The 20,401-nt window shown below is 39.6% G+C and overlaps 1 long non-coding RNA gene across 6 annotated transcripts in view; it reads left to right on the top strand.

Annotated features, from left to right (window-relative positions):
- The window catches only part of LOC100847951 (uncharacterized), a 413,745-nt gene that overhangs the window by 59,908 nt on the left and 333,436 nt on the right, over positions 1-20,401 (top strand). For all 6 annotated transcript variants that reach the window (XR_003032262.2, XR_814917.3, XR_003032257.2 and 3 more), the window contains one exon: positions 2,933-3,060. This is a non-coding gene — a long non-coding RNA (uncharacterized lncRNA). The remainder of the gene's footprint in view (positions 1-2,932; positions 3,061-20,401) is intronic.

Here is a 20,401-nt window from a genome sequence, read left to right as displayed (position 1 = left end):
ATTATCTTCCTCGACTTTCCCAGGCTTTCATAGGCCAGCACTTTGTTTGAACAGCTGTACTCCTGTAAATCTCAGTAACAAATGAATCAAGAATAATTTTGTGGGGCAAGTCAGATGAAAGGGGCTTCCTACGAAAGACAGGTCATTAAGAGAAGGAAGAAGGAAAGACTAGCAAAAATATGAGACATTAAACAATTTTTTTTAATAAAGCAGTTTGCTCTCATAATTCTTTTCTGATAATGTTAAAATATACTGTCCTTAATGGAGAAAAAGGCTTTATTTTCCTTTAGGTTTTAATATTGGGTGGAAAGAGAATTTAAAACTAAAGTCAGCAGGAAAAGAGAAATGCTGAAAACTGAAAAGCATAAAAAATAGGAGAGCAGTGTAGTCAGTTTTCTATTATCTGTAATTTTCTGTCCTCTATATGTGTGTTATCCATAAGCTGGGGTTGAGGGGATGGAAGAGGAGTGGGTGAAACTGTGAAATCTGTCTGCCTCCAATCACAAAAAGATAAACATGTGAAAAGGTATTTGCAAGAACTGGAGGAGAGAAGGACTTTTGGCTCTTAACATCTTACCTAGCAGATAGAACTGAAAGCCAAAAATAAAGCTAAAGTAAATTCAGGGAAGCATTGATTCACCCAACAAAATAAACGACTTAGTGGATTTGCTAATCTAATTAATCAACTCTTGCTTTTCCTTTCCAAGGTAGGTTCGCAGGCAGAGAAATAAATTAAATCAGCATTCCCCTCCCCCTCTTACTAAAAATAAGCTTGCTTTCCCTGGGTGACTCTGTCATTTAAAATTCCCAAGGCTGTCCTCACCCCCTCCCTGCCTCCCCGCAGTCCCCTGGCAGAAGCAATTGTAAGGAGACAAGATCTGTGCTGTGCAGATTACTGAGTTTGGGTTTCAGAGTATTATACCTTAGCTCTCCTACTTACACTGATGAATAAAATGAATGTTAACAGGTTATTTTAAGAAATAAATGGTCTATGAATGATGTTGATTTGGAGATAGAGGAGCCAGTGACTCATAGATAGATCTTTTGTGAAGCTTAAAATCATATTGATGGTAGAAAATGGTGTTTTGCCGGGGGAGATCCTGGAAAATTAAAGATATTTAAAGTTTGAAGACAATTTTAATTGTGAAAATCTAGACACTGAAAGAGAAAAACAAATATTGTATATTAAGGCATATATATGGAATCTAGAAAAATGGTACAGATGAACCTATTTTCAGGGCAGGAATAGAGATGAAACCGTAGAGAACCAACACGTGGACACAGGAGTGGAAAGGGAGAGTGGGACAAATTGAAAGATTAGGATTGACATATATGCACTTCCATATGTAAAACAGATAGCTAGTGGGAAGCTGCTGTCATGTCCAGGGAGCTCAGCTCGGTGCTCGGTGATGACCTAGATGAGTGGGATGGAGGGAGGTCTAAGAGGGAGGCGATATATGTATATGTATAGCTGATTCACTTCCTTGTACAGAAGAAACTAACGCAGCATTGTAACGCAATTATACTCCAATAAAAAAACTATTTCAGTTCAGTAGTCTGCAGACTTGGTACTTAATATTGCCCCTTCTTAACCTTAAACCTCTACAATAAGACTTGGTTTAGATTGCATGTATCTACATATAATCATTTGATACACACATACACTCACCTAAACACAATATACAAAGAACCCTGAATAAACGGGAAACAAATTAATCAAAAGATTGCAAAGTGGTGAATGACACCTTTTACGCAAGTCAGAGAAAATATAATACAGGGATATCCTCGGTAACAAGTTAATTATGAGTCAAGACCGTATCACTAGGTTTTTATTGTTCAAAGGCATGATACCCGGATACGGAAATAGGAGGACAGCAGATTAGAAATAAGAAAACAATGTTTGCATTAGAGTTCTGCTCACACTTGCAGCATTTCTTTGCCTTCATCATGATTTGGGCATTCTTCCAAGAAAGACTTAAGTACTTCCAGCTGACTTCATTTTTTTTTTTTAATTTTTATTGGAGGATAATTGCTTTACAATATTGTGCTGGTTTCTGCCACACATCAACATGAATCAGCCACAGGTTTACATATGTCGCCTCCCTCTTGAACCTCCCTCCCATCTCCCACCCCATCCCACCCCTCTGTGTTGTCACAGAGCACTGGGGTGAGCTCCCTGGGGCACACAGCAAGTCTCACTGGCTATCTGTTTTACTTATGGTCATGCATATGTTTCCATGCCCCTCTTTCAATCCGTCCCACCCTCTCCTTCCCACAGTGTCCACAAATCTGTTCTCTATGTCTGCGTCTCTACTGCTGCCCATCAGTACCATCTTTCTAGAATCCATACATGTCTTAATATATGACATTTGTCTTTCTCTTTCTGACTTCACTCTGTACAATAGGCTCTAGGTTGCCAGGAACCTTAATCAACTTCTGGTCCCCCTGCCTTGAGGGTCAAAGACTCCCCAAGGATTGCCTTTCCCCACTTTTCCTTCTTTGATAGACCAATTCTGATTCTTTCCAGTCTTGTTCACTCTAAGATATTGTGCTCAAGATTCATTTATATGCTCAACTAATCTTAATTAAAATGTAACAGAAGATCAGGGCACAATCAAATTAGGTTCTGAAAATACTTGAATAGTTGGGTATCAGTTTAATGAATTAAATAGCTCGTGGATCAGCTTCTCTTCCCAACAGTGTCTTAGTCTTGCTTTCACTTCTTTTTTCAAATTATTTTTTAATTTTTTAAAAATTTTTGACGGTGCCACATGGCATGTGAGATCTTAGTTCCCCAACCAGGGGAATCTGCGCGCCTTGCTCTGGCAGCATGGGGTCTTAGCCACTGGACCACCAGAGAAATCCCTTGCTATTATGTCTTAATACTCTTTTCAACTTCCATTTTGGATGAATGTTCTCTTTTAACTTACAGATGCTTTTGCTATCTGGAAACTTATGCCCACGTCTGTGACTGCGGGTCAGAATTGCTTTCCTCACATTCTGATTGGGAGAGTTGTTAAACATTGGAATGTCCTTCTGAGCTGGGCTGTGGAATGTCATGTAAGTTACTAGCATTTTTTTTTTTTCCGAATATGATGAATTTTCACATGTTGTAGGAATAGTTTGGGCAAGTCTGTGAAATTCCCCTCTTTTTTATTGAAGTGTAGTTGACATATTCTATTAGTTTCATATGTACAACAAAATGATTTGATATTTGTATATATTGTGAAACGATCACTCCAATATATCTAGTTAATAACCCGTGACCACACATAGTTGAAGAATTTTTTTTTGTTGTGATGAGTGCTTTCAAGATTTACTGTCTTAGCAGCTTTCAAATGTGCGGTACAGTATTATTAACTATAGTCACCAAAGCTATTTAATTTTTTAACTGAAATGTACTTTTTGACTCCCTTCACCCATTTTCTTCACTCGTCTATTCCCAACCACCAATCTGTTCTCTGTGAGTTTTCTTTTTCTTTTTTTTTTAAAGATTTAACATAAAAGTGAGATCATATGGTATTTGTCTTTGTCTGACTTATTTCACTTAGCAGAATTATCCATTCATGTCATTGTAAATGGCAAGATTTCTTTAATGACTGAATAATCTTCCATTATATATGTAAAGCTTCCCTGGTGGCTCAGACGGTAAAGAATCTGCCTGCAATGCAGGAAATCCAAGTTCAACCCCTGGGTCCTGAAGAACCCCTGGAGGAGGGTATGGCAAGCCACTCCAGTATTCTTGCCTGGAGAATTCCATGGGCAGAGGAGCCTGGTGGACTACAGTCCTTGGGGTCACAAAGAGTCGAACACGACTGAGTGACTAAGCACACACACACACACACACACACACACACACACAGACACCGCATTTTCTTCATCCATTCATCCACCAATGGACACTTAGGTTGTTTGCATATCTTGGCTACTGTAAATAACACTGCAGTGAATATTGGGTTGCGTATATCTTTTGAATTAGTGTTTCCATTTTCTTTAGATAACTATTCAGAAGTAGAATTGCTGGATTTATGGCACTTCTATTTTTAATTTTTCAGATAAAATCCATATTCTCTTTTCCACAGTTGCTGCACCAATTTACATTCCTGGGGTTCCTTCTTCTCCGCATCTTTCCCAACACTTGTTATTTCTTGTCTTTTTGATAATAGCCATCAGACAGATGTAAGGTGGCATCTTGTGGTTTTGAATTTTATTTTCTGATGATGAATAATCATCTTTTCATGTACTTGTTGGCCATCTGTATGTCTTTAGGAAAATGTCTATTCAGATCTCTGATACTTTTAAGGCTGTGAATCCCAAAAGTACTCAAATATACTCAAATGAAATGTTTTAAACTTGGTTGTCATGGATTTGAATGCATACCTGGCCATTTCTGAGAATTCACTTTGTGATTTATCAAGTTATCCTTAACATTCAAATTGGGGAATGATTTGGCTAGATACAGATGAAGAATATAAACGTTACCCTCTTCTAATTATGATGGCCAAGAAATCCTTAAAAACTCATCACTTTTCCTGTGACATCTTCCCAGACCTCCCTCCCACTGTCAGCCATTGGATACTACCTAAGTTGATCCATGTCAAGGATTAAACAGTGTCTGAAATGAAGTGAAGTGAAAGTTGCTCAATCGTGTCCAACTTTTTGCGATCCCATGGACTATACAGTCCCTGCCATTCTCCAGGCCAGAATACTGGAGTGGGTAGGTAGCCTTTCTCTTCTCCAGGGGATCTTCCCAACCCAGGGATCGAACCCAGGTCTCCTGCGTTGCAGGCGGATTCTTTACCAGCTGAGCCAGCAGGAAAGCCCAAACATAGTATCTAGGACCATGTAAAAAAAATGCTCATAAATGTTAGCCTTCACTGGGCTTGCCAGGGGGCTCAGAGGTAAAGAATGCCTGCCAACGCCGGAGACTTGGGTTCAGTCCCTGGATCGGGAAGATCACCTGGAGAAGGAAGTGCCAACCCACTCCAGTATTCTTACCTGGAAAATCCTGTGGCCAGAGGAGACTCCTGGCCTATAGTCCACGGGGCTGCAAAAGAGTCGGACACGATTCACCAATTAAACAGCAACAGCATTGTAATTATTTTTAATATTTATAATCATTGTATTTAATATGTATAAAAGATTTATTTTCATTTTATAGTAAAACATTTTCATATACTCTGTGCTCTTTTATGGCAGCTTGTACATCTTGCATGTATTCAGTCAGTCGTCAAAAAATTATTGCTTGCCTAAGTGTTTTCGGGACGGACATTATATGCCTGTTATACAAACATGACTAAGACAAGGCTGTCCTTTAGAAAAGGATGGTTTGCCTCTTAGGATCAAGAGTTATGCTAGTATATTTATTTTTGTCTTTTATATTGTGAGTTCATTTGAGGTCAAAACCAGAAGATTCACTATTAACTTATCCTGAAACGGTTTAGAATTAAAAAGAGAAATCATCACAAAGTAACCTTGCTTAGTCCAACTACTTTTATTTTTTAATTTTAATTAACAAAAATTATTAGCCTTTAGCACAGTATCTGGGCTTCCCAGATGGCACTGGTGGCAAAGAACCTGCCTGCCAAAGCTGGAGACATAGGAGAAGAGGGTTCGATCCCTGGGTTGGGAAGATCTCTTGGAAAAGGTCATGGCAACCCACTTCAGTATTCTTGCCTGGAGAATCCCATGATCAGAGGAGCCTGGTGGGCTATAGTCCATAGGGTCGCAGAGTCAAACAGGACTGAGGTGACTCTTCATGCTCTCGCTCACAGTATCTGGCATGTAGGAAATCCAGTTGTATATTATCAGGTGATTTACATTCAGTGTTGCTCAATGGGTGACTTCTCATTGAAAACTTGTTAGTAAAGAGGCTCAAAAAAGGACACAGCATCATGCTAGAAAGTTGGCTAGGACTGAGTTTTTTCCCCCAGTTTATTTGATAAATAACCAACCTGTAACATTGTACAAGTTTAAAGTATTTTTATCTTTTAATTGTTTGGATGAGCCAAGATATATGGGATCTTAGTTCACTGACCAGGGATTGAACTCGTGTCTCCTGCAGTGGAAACACAGAGTCTTAACCACTGAACCTCCAGGGAAGTCCCTAAGTTAAAGGTTTACAACATAATAATTTGATATTGACAATATAACATGTTACAAAATGATCACTACAATAAGTTAACATCTATCACCTTATATTGTTAATTTTTTGTTTTTTTTTTTTTGGTCTTGTGACAAATTGCTTTTGAAACATTACAGTCTATACAGCTCTGGACATATTAAGAGTGTTGATTAGTTCAACATATTGGCATTCCTCTTTATCCTTTAGGACAGTGGTCCGCAACCTCCAGGATCGAATGCTTGATAATCTGAGGTGGAGCTGATGTAATAATAATAGAAATAAAGTGCACAATAAATGTAATGCACATGAATCATCCAGAGACCACCCCCCACCCCTTGCCCCTTGTCCATGGAAAAATTGTTTTCCACGAAACCAGTGTCTGGTGCCAAACGGTCGAGGACTGCTGCTTTAGCCGACCATGCTATAGAAAGAATGAACACTGGTATGGTCATTACAGTTACTCTCTTCTAACGATACCTAAACCCACTCCAGTATTCTTTCCTGGGGAATCTCCTGGTCGGAGGAGCCTGGTGGGCTAAAGTCCACAGTGGTGCAAAGAGTCAGACATGACTGAAGTGACTTAGCACACACGCATCGATACCTAGTGTTGTACGGAGCTCCCGCATTTCTTGGTTCATCTAATCCTCAGAATAATTCTATGAGATCTGAAGGGCAGTAGATTCTTTTACATTTTATAAATGTGGGCAACTTTCCAGATAATGTCAGTGATTTCTTAAGATCATGCATGTAGTAAGTCTAGCATCAAGGCCCAAACCTGTTTCCTCAGTTCAGATCCATTGCTTTCACCTCTAGATTGTCATGGCTGGGATATTACTTAGTTAAAGAAGCTGGGATGGTTTCAGTGTGGAAAATAAAAGATATGTGAAAAAGATGATCACTATCTTTACATGTTTCAGAGCCCATTCTGTAGGTGGGGTAGTAATTAGCCTTATTCTGAAAATTCTCAGGGTAAAACTTTGAACGTTTGTTGCTTATGCCTGCTTTTATTTTGGCCTAATAGGGAAATTTTTTCTGATATGCAGGGAACCCGTGACCAGTTCTGCCATGCGTTATGCACTGCCCTCTGCTCACTTGTGTGCTTTATTTCATCAAGTTCTTCCCATCTTATTCATGATTTCTTGGTCATCTTTTCTACCACAGGACCTTTGCACTGCCAGGCCCTCTGCCTGGGGATTGCCTTTCCTCTTTCCCCACAGTTTTGCTTGGTTGAATCTCATGTATCCTTTTGGACTCAGCTTAAAGGTTCCTTGCCTGGAGAAGACTTTTCAAAGAGAATGAATGTTTGCCAGCTTCACTGAAGAGTCAGAATTCCTTATTGTAAGCAACAGAAAATGCACTTTGAGCAGAAATGAAGCTTATGAAAGGATATCGAGACATTCATAAGAGAGAGCCTCCCTGGGAGGCTGAAGAACTAGGCACATAGGTCAAGTTTCAGAAACAGTGTCCACACCACGCCGGCAAACTGGCCCAGAGAAGAATCTGTTGCCTGGTGTGCTTCTGAACTGAGCACGCGATGCTGTGGTTGACAGTGTTGCCCGGAAATCTATTTAATTGCAACCACTGTCAACAGTTGTGCTGCCTGGGAACTCACTTGCAGTGTTGGCCTCCTGAGCTGGAAACCTCTGCTACCATCTTGACCAATAAAAGCAAAGCAAATCCACACCAGAATGCATCGTCCTTCATCCAGTTGGTCATATGTGAATACCAGTTTTGCAAGAGTGAATCTGATTGGTGGTGCTGAAGTCAGCCTAGCGGCAAGCTGGCTGGAGAACTGAGCTTCTCAAGTTCTATCTTGGGAAAATGGGCCCTCAACCCATTTTCAAATTTTGACCCATTTTGACCTGGGTCAAAAATGACCCAGCTACATCAAGGGTGTTCCAAAGGTGCTGGCCAGTCAGAAAACATGGCAAATATCTTCTATACCAGTTACCAATGTTCTTATCTATATTATAGGCCAATCGTTCCTACTTCACAGGATTGTTATAAGGATTAAGGAAGGTAATTTAGGTGAAACTGCTTAGTAAACCGTACAGAGAGATATACGTATAAAATAGTATTATTCTTTTACTATGATTTATATCTTTAGCCAAAGCTTAAAATTGAGTGCTTAATAAGTTGACTAATCTCCAATTCACTTTAAAGGTTTTTAAGATAGGGAGAATATTCTACTTTCCCACAATGTAAATGTTCAGGAGAAATTGAAAAAACAACTTGTTATATCAAATAAATGCCCTCATAAATTTATATTATCTCCACATTTTTATTTTGAAATGGAATCATAGAAGATGACACGGAACATGGAGATGGTAGTTTTAAATTGTGGATGAGTTTTCAGCTACTTTTTGACTGTCTCTGAATTTTAAGTATTTGTTCTGCTTTAGTTTTTTTGACTCTGGATTCATCATGAATACAGACCTCTTGTTCCAAACCAGACAATGGGCTTATTCAACCTTCAAGGGCCTCAACATTTGGTTGGTCTGCTGTGGCCTTTCAGTGACTCTTCTAGAGGGATTATTATCTTAGAAAAAATGTAGATGTGACAGCTGAGTTTTTAGCACAAGTAAAAGCAGTTGTGTAAAAGAGGATGTTAGTGTAAATGGCTGTTGCACTTGCCAGACTTGCATTAATGCTGTTGCAGTGGAGATTAGTCACACAGTCAGTGGGTGCAGTTCTGGCCTTGCAGGTAAACCTCCTCTGTAGAAGAGGAGAGGTCAATATCAGTGCTCTTTCAGAGGAGAAGGAGCCAGGCAGGCCTATTTTCTTCTTTAACAGAAACACTTCTCTGTATAATAATCAAGATTTTTGGATTAGGAGATGATTAGCTTTGCTTTTTTGTAAATATTAAATTGAAGTAATATATTGCTAGAAAAATTGAAACACCACCCAGCTTTGCATTGTTTAAAATTGGGTTATAATCCTCAGATCGTTTGATTTCTGCCATCCTAAAGTTATACTTTATTCAAGAATATGGAGGATTTTAAGATCTGCGTGTTCAGACACCTTCTTACTTATGCAGTGCTTTATACTAGTTTGAACTGCCTTCTGAATTTCCAAATCACTTATGTTGAATTCAGGGAAATTTCTTCCTAATTTCTTTCTCCACACTTTCACATATGTGTATACATGTTGTCACTCATTTATGCTTAACCTAAATAAGGCGTTTGTTTCAGGGCATTGGAAATCTGGTCCTTACACTGTGTTTTGCTAGAGGTTTTAAGCTTGTAAGAGGAGGCTGCCTTGTAAATAGCATGTAGTCAACAGAGCTTACTGGAGTGAACTGTAAATAGTAAATTTCGGTGACTCAACATTTGTTTAGATTACCTGATATGTCTAAGTATTCATGTGATCAGTGAATATTTTCCAGCTCTGAACATGGCTGATTGCATCGCTCAAAATACGTACTGTGCATAAGGGAGCTGGCTGTTTGGTTGGGGGAGGGGGAATGAGCTAGATTGAGGAGCAAATGGATTATTCAGGGCTAAAGCATTTGGTTTAATTGGTGCCTTGAAAGTAACTTGACACCCGGTCCCCCCTTCTCCCCCCAAGTCTGCAATGGATTTCTCAGTGTGGGTGTATATGATTACCTTTTATTTTATTGACTCACTAAATTCTTAGATTACACTACCATTTGATATTGACAAACCATAAAATTCCTATGGAATCTGCTCACTAGTGATTTATAAAGAATTATCTTATTAATAAACTCAGCATCATTTGAAATTCAAGTTTAATTAAAATGGAAAAGCAAATGATTATGTAAAGATTTTTTTCCCTCATTTAGACTTGTATGCTTTTATTGTCTCTTTGCCTTTTCTCTGAATTCATGGATTTTTATTTCAAACCCATTTTTTCCTACATGAATTTTTACAGAATCTGTTGTAATACCTGTTTTGTTGTTAGCTTTTGATTTAAGGATTTTTTTTTTTTTAATTAAAAATGTTGGGAAGGACTTCTGAAGTAGAGTCTGAGGGAGTTAAATTGAAAAACAAATCTATGTTATTCAGGGAGTTTAGTTTTTAAAGATGCTGTTTAAAGATAATGATTGTTTATGGACTCTTTAAAGATGTTTTCTCATAAGAGTTGCCAGATAACAGATTAGTTATCTGAGAGTGGTTTAAAGACTTTGGAATTGCCTGGGTGACAATATTGCCTTATGGTACTTATAAAGCTCCTTTGAAGTAGGCTTTTTACATTGGAAATCCAGAAAATATTTTTCTTTTCTTCTTTTATTAAACAGAAAGCAATACATGGAGTAGAGGCTTAGTAAAATGTTGTAGAAGCAATACACTGGTTATTTTTGTGATTGACTCGATTTTTCATCTTTCAGCCTTTACGGGCTACAGGATCTTTTCTTGGATTCTCGGATTAGTTGGAATTCTTAGCATGATGTGTATGCTGTTTTTTGCAAACGGCACATCCTTACCAAGTGCACACTGTCATGCCTCCGAGTTCGAGGCCCTCTTCCCTTTTGTCACCTCTTTCCTCCAAATATTATTTGGTGCAAAGTCTGTATTGCTGCTCCCAAGCTTGGTTGTTAAGAGAGCTTTGAGTTGTAGGGCACGAAACATTTCTGAACAACTTATGTAATACACAGTCATGCTAAAGAAACAGGGTCAGTAGAGTGGGCTGTCGGAGTCAAGGCTAGAAACTTGCAGAGGTAGGTGTGGCCATGTGAGTCTTAGGTCCAAGCTTCTGTGAGCTCACAAAGGAGATGCATGGTCCATTGCTCTACAAAAGCTATTTAGGCGGGCGCTTTTCTTCCCAACTAGCTTTTAAATGCTCCTGAGGCCCTGAAGCCTATTCATGTGCGCCTCTCAAGATTATGAATACAAAAACCCTAGTGATTTTGGAAGTCCTAAAGAGAGACATCCTAACCAGAGCATCATCAACACATGATTCTGCTAATCAAATGAACAAATACATTTTAGGCTATCACAAATACACTTGCTTCTGTTGGTGAATACACTAGTCAGTCTCTGGAACCCTTCAACATTTATTCTGTTTTAGCATTGATAGGATGGTTGATATTGATTGTAAATTTGCATTCAAATAGTGGAGCCAGTCTTTTGTGATAGATGTAACTCCTGAGAGCAGCAGAAATGATCTTAGTTTTTATGGTTTGACAATACAGAAGGCATTTGATGAATACACAAATTGGCTATTTCAAGCACTTTGGAACGTTAGTCCACAGAGATTATGTGTTTTTCCCCCTTTCAGGTTTCGTGTTTCAAAATAAAAAATTGTTTCTGTGATTATTTTAAATATAGTGTCTCTTAATCTAGTATATCAAGCCGTGTTTGATAGAACCTGAATCCAATTCAAAATCCCTTCATGAGAGAATAGAAATCATCACATGAAATTTATTAAAATAGGGTTTCACCTATAATGTTCTGATTTTCTCTTTCCTTCAATTTTTATCAAGTTTTTTAAATGCCCACTGGATGATTTATTTTAGAATTGGCCTACTTTTTTATTTTTTTTTTTTACTTTAATGCCTGTGGGCGAATGTAAATTTGTAGCTGAATTAGCAAACCAGGGATCTCTGTATAAGTTAATAACTACAATTGGGAATCAAATGACTGATTTCTCTACTTTCCTGGACTGGTTGTATAAGTAAGATGAGTAGAGCTAGGACTGGGAGATAAGGGAATTTATGGGGACATAACTGACTTCACGTTGTCTTAGTAACATAACAGGAATGCATATTTATTGTAGAAAATCCAGAAAAGTAAAAGGAGAGAAAATCGAATATTCCTCCACTCAGATAGTCATGTGAACATTCTCATACCTTCTACTTCAGACTTAAAAAAATATTTTACATGTAAAAAGTGTACATATAATTTCTGTAACAAAAAATAATAAAATATCTACCTGTGCATCTGCCATGCAGCTTAACAGAAGAGCACCCATCTGGTTTTACTCCCAAGTCATGCCTCCTCATGTGTGCTCCAGATGTAATTTTTCCTTTTTCAGTTGAAATTCGTGTTTCAGGAAAAAAAAGTTATCATGATTATTATAAACACATTGTCTCAATCTATGTTAAATAATTCAGTACCCTGGATTTTGTGTGTATCATTTTCTTGTGTTCCTTTATAGTTTTGCTGCACATTTATGTGTCCCTAAATAATCCTTGCTTTCCATGTGTGTTTTAATCTTTAAGTGGAATTGTATTTCTTCTATTGAAACTTACTTTTTTGGGGATTAATATTATATATTTTGTGAGGTGTATAGCTGTAGTACACGCTTCTATAAAGAAGTTTTTTTGATGTGAATCATTTTTAAAAGCTTTATTGAATTTTTAAAATAATATTGCTTCTGTTTTATGTTTTGGTTTTCTGGCTCAAGGCATGTAGACTCTTAGCTCCCCGACCAGGGATCAAACTCATACCTTTTACATGTGAAGGCCAAGTCTTGACCCCTGGACCACTAGGGAAGTCCCGTGTGGTACATTTATTTTCACTCAGTTCAGTTCAGGTCAGTTGCTCAGTTGTGTCCGACTATTTGAGACCCTATGGACTACAGCATGCCAGGCTTCCCTGTGCTTCACCAGCTCCCGGAGCTTGCTCAAACCCATGTCCATCTAGTCGGTGATGCCATCCAACCATCTCATCCTCTGTTGTCCCCTTCTCCTGCCTTCAATCTTTCCCAGCATCAGGGTCTTTTCCAATGAGTCAGTTCTTCACATCAGGTGGCCAAAGTATTGGAGTTTCACCTTCAGCATCAGTCCTTCCAATGAATATTCAGGGCTGATTTCCTTTACGATTGACTGGTTGGATCTCCTTTCAGTCCAAAGGACTCTCAAGAGTCTTCTCCAACACCACAGTTCAAAAGCATCAATTCTTTGGCACTCAACTTTCTTTATAGTCCAACTCTCACATCCATACATGACTACTGGAAACACCATAGCTTTGACTAGATGGACCTTTGTTGGCAAAGTAATGTCTCTGCTTTTTAATATGCTGTCAAGGTTGGTCATAGCTTTTCTTCCAAGGGGCAAGCGTCTTTTAATTTCATGGCTACAGTTACCATCTGCAGTTATTTTGGAGCCCCCCCAAAAATAAAGTCTCTCACCATTTCCATTGTTTCCCCATCTATTTGCCATGAAGTGAGGGGACCAGATGCCATGATCTTCATTTTCTGAATGTTGAGTTTTTAAGCCAACTTTTTCACTCTCCTCTTTCACTTTCATCAAGAGCTCTTTAGTTCTTCGCTTTCTGCCATCTGAGGTTACCGATACTTCTCCCGCAATCTTGATTCCAGCTTGTGCTTCATCCAACCCAGCATGATGTACTCTGTATATAAGTTAAATAAGCAGGATGACAATATACAGCTTTGACGTACTCCTTTCCTGACTTGGAACCAGTCTGTTGTTCCATGTCCAGTTCTAACTGTTGCTTCTTGACCTGCATACAGATTTCTCAGGAGGCAGGGAAGGTGCCTTATTTTCACTGCTGCATAGTATTACCCTGAGTGTGTCATGATTTATTCATTTCCTGTTGATGGACAATTTGGGTTTTAGTTGTGTAGCAGATTCTGTCAGTGCCTCACCCATGACCTTGGATCTTTCTTGGTGTTCTCACCAATTTTCTGATGCTACTGTCTGCATCTATGCCTGAGCACTTTGCTCCCTGCTCCCTGTAGAATGCTGTGTGGCCAGTGCACAATGCAGCCTTCTCGAGGGGCCCATGGGAGTAGGTCTCAACCAGTGATTCTTGAGAACAGGGCTATAAATACCCCTTTCTTTACAAAGGTCCGTCTAGTCAAGGCTATGGTTTTTCCTGTGGTCATGTATGGATGTGAGAGTTGGATGTAAAGAAAGCTGAGCGCCGAAGAGTTGATGCTTTTGAACTGTGGTGTTGGAGAAGACTCTTGAGAGTCCCTTGGACTGCAAGGAGATCCAACCAGTCCATCCTAAAGGAGATCAGTCCTGAGTGTTCATTGAAAGGACTGATGTTGAAACTGAAACTCCAATACTTTGGCCACCTGATGTGAAGAACTGACTCATTGGAAAAGGTCCTGATGCTGGGAAAGATTGAATGTGGGAGGAGAAGGGGACGACAGAGGATGAGATGGTTGGAAGGCATCGCTGACTCATTGGGCATGAGTTTGGGTAAACTCCGGGAATTGGTGATGGGCATGGAGGTCTGGCGTGCTGCAGTCCATGGGGTTGCAAAGAGTCAGACATGACTGAAGGACTGAACTGAACTGAACTGAACTTCTTTCTAGAAAATAACCAGTACTCATGGGTGGTGAATAAATATTCCTATCATTTCACACCCTTGCTAACTTACCTTGGTATTGTGGTGAGCATAAAGTAGTTTCTCATGGTTTTAATTTGCTTTTTTGGATGATAAATGAGATTGTACATCTTTACACATATTATGGACCATTTGTGTTTCTCTTTTGAAAGGTGCGTATCTATATGTTTTGTCACTTTTTCTACTGGTCTGTAGTTTCTCTTTGTAGTTCTTTGTATATTCTAGCTACTAGTGTTTATGTGCTTCAAAGATACCTTCTCCTAGTTCATGGCTTGTTAGCTTATTTTCTTATAAACACTTTTAATGAACAAATATTAAAGTAGATGAATTCAGAAGAAAGCATTATCTTTAAAAATTAAGTATGGTATTACTTGCAGGTTTTTCTTAGATGCCTTTTCATTGGAATGTTTAGACCATTTGTATTTAATGTAATTATTGATATGATTTAGTTTAAGTCTGTCATCTTATTTTACATTTTTCTTATTTTCTTTCTTCTTCCTCTTCCTGCTCCCCCTTTTCCGCTTCCTCTTCTTGTCATATTTAGTACTTCATACATAGAAGCTTAAATCCAACACATTAACATTTTAACAGTGTTTTTATCATGTGGACAAGTGGAGGATTCCTTTCCATCCTAGATTTCTGGCTGTGGAGTAGATTTCTGGAATAAAGTGTTTCTGACAGATGGGTTAGGACATCACTCATGTCATGAAAAGTATGAAGTAGGAGCCTGTGCTACTAAGCCACATTCAGTGGGTTATACTGTTGGCTGATAAGGTGGCTCTTGGAATGTCGCAGACCCAGAAATATTTGCTAGAAAACACCAAACAATTGAACATGATACTTACTTTTGATGACCTCGTGAGACAAGTGATGGGCAACAGGTCCAGAGTGGAACTTAGAGGAACATCTCTGTGCAGTTCATCAGGTTCATGATCAAATCAACAATCTCATGCAAGGGACCCAAAGCCATGGCTTACTTCCTTTATCAAATACAGGGAGGCTTGTTGCTCAACATTTTTTTATATTAATCGGCCAGTAAGTTTAACAGAACTCTTTTTTTTTTTTTAAAGTAACTGATATTACATAAGAAAGCTTTATCAGTTACCTTAAGTCTTGCTGCTCTAAACAGCTTAGTGTAGCGGAGTCTTCATAATGTTTATAAAATGAGGTTGCATGAGGACATTAGAATGCTGTTTGCTTTTCTTGTGTCTGCACTTCTTGATAGGCCTTGTTTGGGAATGTGTGGTATCATAACCATACAAGCTTCTGGTCTGTTCTTCCTGAAGCAGTATTTTACTGGTGTATACTTAGTGTGATGTACAACAGTTCCTGCACTTTTAATAACAGAATTATACTTTGTGAGACCTGCAATGGGTTTTAGATGTCACCCAACTATTTCACTTAATAGAAAAATAAATAGGCATGGAGAAGTTAAAAGTCTTGTTTCAGTTATGTTAATTTGGAATTGTAATAGATCACGTAAAGTAGAGATCTACTCCCCAAATGTATTAGTGGTTGAGTATTCATCTGGCAGAACCATTCACACAAAAAAGTTATTATTATTATTATTGTTTTTACTACTAGGTGCCTTAATTCGAAAAAATGACTAAAATTTCAAGAATGAGGAAGACAGGCTACGTTTCAAGGGAACGTCTATTTCTTGAATGAGAAATTTAGTAGAAGGGGGTGGGAAGGGGCACAGGAATCTTAAATCTAAACATGTGTGTATGCTCAGTTGCTTCAGTCGTGTCCAACTCTTTGCGACCCTATGGACTGTAGCCTGCTGGACTCCTCTGTCCATGGGATTCTCCAGGGAAGAATACTGGAGTGGGTTGCCATGCCTCCTCCAGGGGGTCTTCCCAACCCAGCGATCAAACCCGAGTCTCCTGCATCTCCTGCATTGCAGGCAGATTCTTTACCCACTGAGCTGTCAGGGAAGCCCAAATCTAAGCTTAGGAGCATTGCATCCAGTCTCAGTATTCTGAAGGCCAAATCTTATGCATGCATGTCTTTAGGTAGGTAGCCTCTGCCAGTGATTACTTAAGAAAGAGGGCACACTGAAAAATGGTTAAAATGGAAAATTTTATATTATGTATATTTTACCACAATTAAAACAAGAAGTACAGATTTTTTAAAAAGTGGGCTGTGGGCACTTCCCTGGTGGTGCAGTGGCTAAGACTCTGCTCTCCCAATGCACGGAGTCTGAATCTGATCCCCGTTCAGGGAACTAGATCTCACATGCAGCAGCTAAGAGTCAGTATAGCCAAATAAATAAAAATTAAAAGATAAAATTAGGCTGTGAATTCACACCAGTTTTTCTGGTTCCTTGTGAACTGTGGTGTTGGAGAAGACTCTTGAGAGTCCTTTGGACTGCAAGGAGAACCAACCAGTCCATCCTAAAGGAGACCAGTCCTGGGTGTTCATTGGAAGGACTGATGCTAAAGCTGAAACTCCAATACTTTGGCCACCTCATGAGAAGAGTTGACTCATTGGAAAAGACCCTGATACTGGGAGGGATTGGGGACAGGAGAAAGGGACGACAGAGAATGAGATGGCTGGATGGCATCACCGACTCAATGCACATGGGTTTGGGTGGACTCCGGGAGTTGGTGATGGACAGGGAGGCCTGGCGTGCTGCGATTCATGGGGTCGCAAAGAGTCGGACACGACTGAGTGACTGAACTGAACTGAACTGGGTAAGAGAGAAAGTAGGTTCTAATGTATAACTTCTGTGCCTTTCCTGAGGGTTGCTACCTACTCCCGAAGACGGTTATCTCTTTTGAAGGTAGAGCTGAAAGGGTAATCAAAGAAGTTATGTGAAAATAAAAATTGGCTTTGCTGCAATGGGCTACCCAACCTCTTCCTTCTGTCTTGTCAAGTAAGGACTTCATTCCTTTTGTGCTGGCCCTGCTGTTATGAATGACTCATGATTCCATGGAAGCATGAATGGATGGAATTTATTCAATATCTGTTATGTGTGAGGCAGTGTACTAGAAATTGTGTATTCTTGTTGCTGTTTAGTTGCTAAATCATGTCTAACTCTTTGTGACCCCATGAACTGTAGCACGCCAGGCTTCCCTGTCTTTCACTATCTCCCAGAGTTTGCTTAAAATCATGTCCAGTAAGATGGTGACGCCATCTAACCATCTCATCCTCTGTCCCCCCCTTCTTCTCCTGCCCTCAGTCTTTCCCAGCATTAGTGTCTTTTCCAATGAGTTGGCTCTTCATATCAGGTGGCCAATGTATTGGATCTTCAGCTTCAGCATCAGTCCTTCCAATGAATATTCAGGGTGATTTCCTTTAGGATTGACTGGTTTGATCTTCTTGCAGTCCTAGGGACTCTCAAGAGTCTTATCCAGCACCACAGTTTGAAAGTATCAGTTCTGTGGCACTCAGCCTTCTTTATGGTCTAACTCTCACATTCGTACATGACTACTGGAAACCCCGTAGATTTACTATTAATACTGTTGTATTGTCACAATCGTGTGCTGGAGGCAGTGGTATCTCTCTTTTATATACAAGAAGCATGAGGCTATGAGAAGTAAAATAAACTATCCAACCTCAGGTAGTAATTTCGAGTTAGAATCTAACTCCAGGTCTCTGTTGATGAAGTTCTCAGTATCTTTACTGTCCGGCAATTACTGAAATTTTTTTATCCCATTGAAGTAGGGGCAAGAATTTAGTACTTCAGATGTGATATATATTTTTGCAAGGGAAATAAATATAAGAAATAAGATTTTGTTTGGCATGAAGTGTTTTAGTCATTCATTGGAGTTTTAATGAGAGTCCACTTTGTTCTGGGCATGGTGATCCATGTTCTGAACAAGAAAGGCATGGTGCCTGCTTGCAGGGGAAAATAAATTATGCTAGAACGGCATAAATCCACTTTATCTATATGCAGACATTTATTTAAAACCTAATTAAAGACAAAAGTAGATCTCTTAACCATTTCTCTGCTACTTTCGTTACCACCAGCTGTCGTCTGGTTTAGCAGGAGCAAAATAGACTGATTCGTCAAACTGTCTTTCTTCGGAGAACTCCAAAAATACCCGTATTTAAAATAAATGAATTCAGTTGTTGTTGTTCATGGTAGTTACATTTTATAAGGTCCCTGTGAACACTAAATTTGCAAAAATGTAACTGTTGCTCCTAGGGGCAATATGAGATTAGGTTCCTCTGAGTCTCTGGTCATGAGACGTTTTTATCAACTGAACAACACATAGCCCTGTTTTATGTGTGTTTCTGCTTAAAGACACTTGATTTAATAATACTGTTGATTGATTAACATGGAACTCACAGCCAACAGCCCTGGAACTCACGCCTGAAAGAAGCTTACCTAACACTAGAATTTTCTCTGTAAGTACACCACAGCCTTCTTATGCTAGACAACACTTCAGCACCACATTTTGTGCAGAAGCAAGCAAAATCACCAATAAAAAGGGCAAAATTGTGAAAAAAGGTCACCAAATGTATCTCAGAAAGAATCCTAGTTTGCTCTATGAGACCTGAAATACGAAAGCGGAGCATGGTGACCTTGTTGGACGCCAGCTGGGAAGGTGTGCCTTGGTCAACCCACGTTGTTGCTGCTCTGTGCTTGTCCAGGAATGAATGTAGAAACACTGAGAATATTGACTTTAGGGTTACAAATAAACGTTTTGCCAGCTGAGCATGTTCGTAAAAAAAAAAAATTGTAAATTGTGACTAACAAAGATTGACTGTACTGATTTCAATAATAACAAATTAATACTCAAGAAAAATATCAGGTGTTGCTCTGCAGAGAATTAAGCAGGGTGATGCAGAGATACCAGGTAGGTGCTGCTGATTGGGAGGTCAGGTGAGGTACCTCTGAAGAGGCTTCCTCTGAACTGGAACCTGAATCTCAGAAAGTAGGTGGTTCTGTGAAAGTCAGATGGAAGGGCATTTGAAGTGGGAAGAGCTGGCAGAGAAAAGGCTCAAGACAGGAAGGAGTTGGGAATGAGGAACCCCAAGAAAGCCAGTGTGACTGCTGAGGAGTAAGACAAGGGCAGGCCTGGTCCTTGGGACCTTGTAAGGTAGGGATGATGTAGATAGGCTTCCCAGGTGGTACAGTGGTAAATCTGCCTGCCAGTGAAGGAGATGGTAGAGATACTGGTTCCATCCCTGGGTCGAGAAGATCCCTTGAAGTGGGAAATGGAAACCCACTCCAGTATTCTTGCCTGGAGAATCCCATGGACAGAGGAGCCTGGTGGGCTACAGTCCATGGGGTCCCCAAGAGTCAGATGCAACTGAGCAACTGAGCTCACACACAGGTAGGGATGAAGGGAGAGGATTGAATTCTGGTGAGCTGGAACATGCAAAGATGACAGCAATGTCAGAGCTACTGAAGGTCAGTTTTCGGGGTTGCTTGTACAGTTTGAAGAAGTGTAGCAGTGTCCTGGTCACATGAGGGGTTTCAAGGGTGTCCGGGAATTCCGGTTTTCCTGAGCCTACCCTTGCACAAGCCTTTCCTCACCCTGGGAGTGCCTTTCCTTGCTTTTCCAACCAGTCTGTGTCCAGGAAGCCCTTCCTTTGTTGGAGCGCTTGGTCCTGACTGCTACTTTGTTCTGCATTTCCTGAGCACTCTTGTTAATTCCACTGGTGCACCGTCATTGACTCTTGGTCTATTTCTCTGTCAGTGTTGTACTATCTAAAAAAATTTCCCAGTCACATTTCCTAAGTGTAGGGGTCATTTTTGCCTCTTTAGTCTTTCTCTCTCTTTTTCCTTTTTAATTTGGTAGTATGTGTTTTTTTTAAATTAATTTTTATTTGTGTATTGTTGCTTTACAATGTGTTGATTTCTGCTTTACAGCAAAGTGAATCAGCTATATGTATCTCTCTTTTTTATTAAATTTATTTATTTCGATTTGGTCACACCGCAGCATGTGGGATCTTAATTCCTCAACCAGGGATCAAACCCACTTTCCCTGCAGTGGAAATGCTGAGTCTTAACAACTGGACTACCAGCAGAGAAATCCCTCTT

This window comes from Bos taurus, chromosome 23 (assembly GCF_002263795.3).
Source record: "Bos taurus isolate L1 Dominette 01449 registration number 42190680 breed Hereford chromosome 23, ARS-UCD2.0, whole genome shotgun sequence".
Classification (NCBI taxonomy): domain Eukaryota; kingdom Metazoa; phylum Chordata; class Mammalia; order Artiodactyla; family Bovidae; genus Bos; species Bos taurus.
The sequence above is the reverse complement of the archived record's forward strand: the minus strand, read 5'-3'. Positions and strand labels throughout refer to the sequence as shown.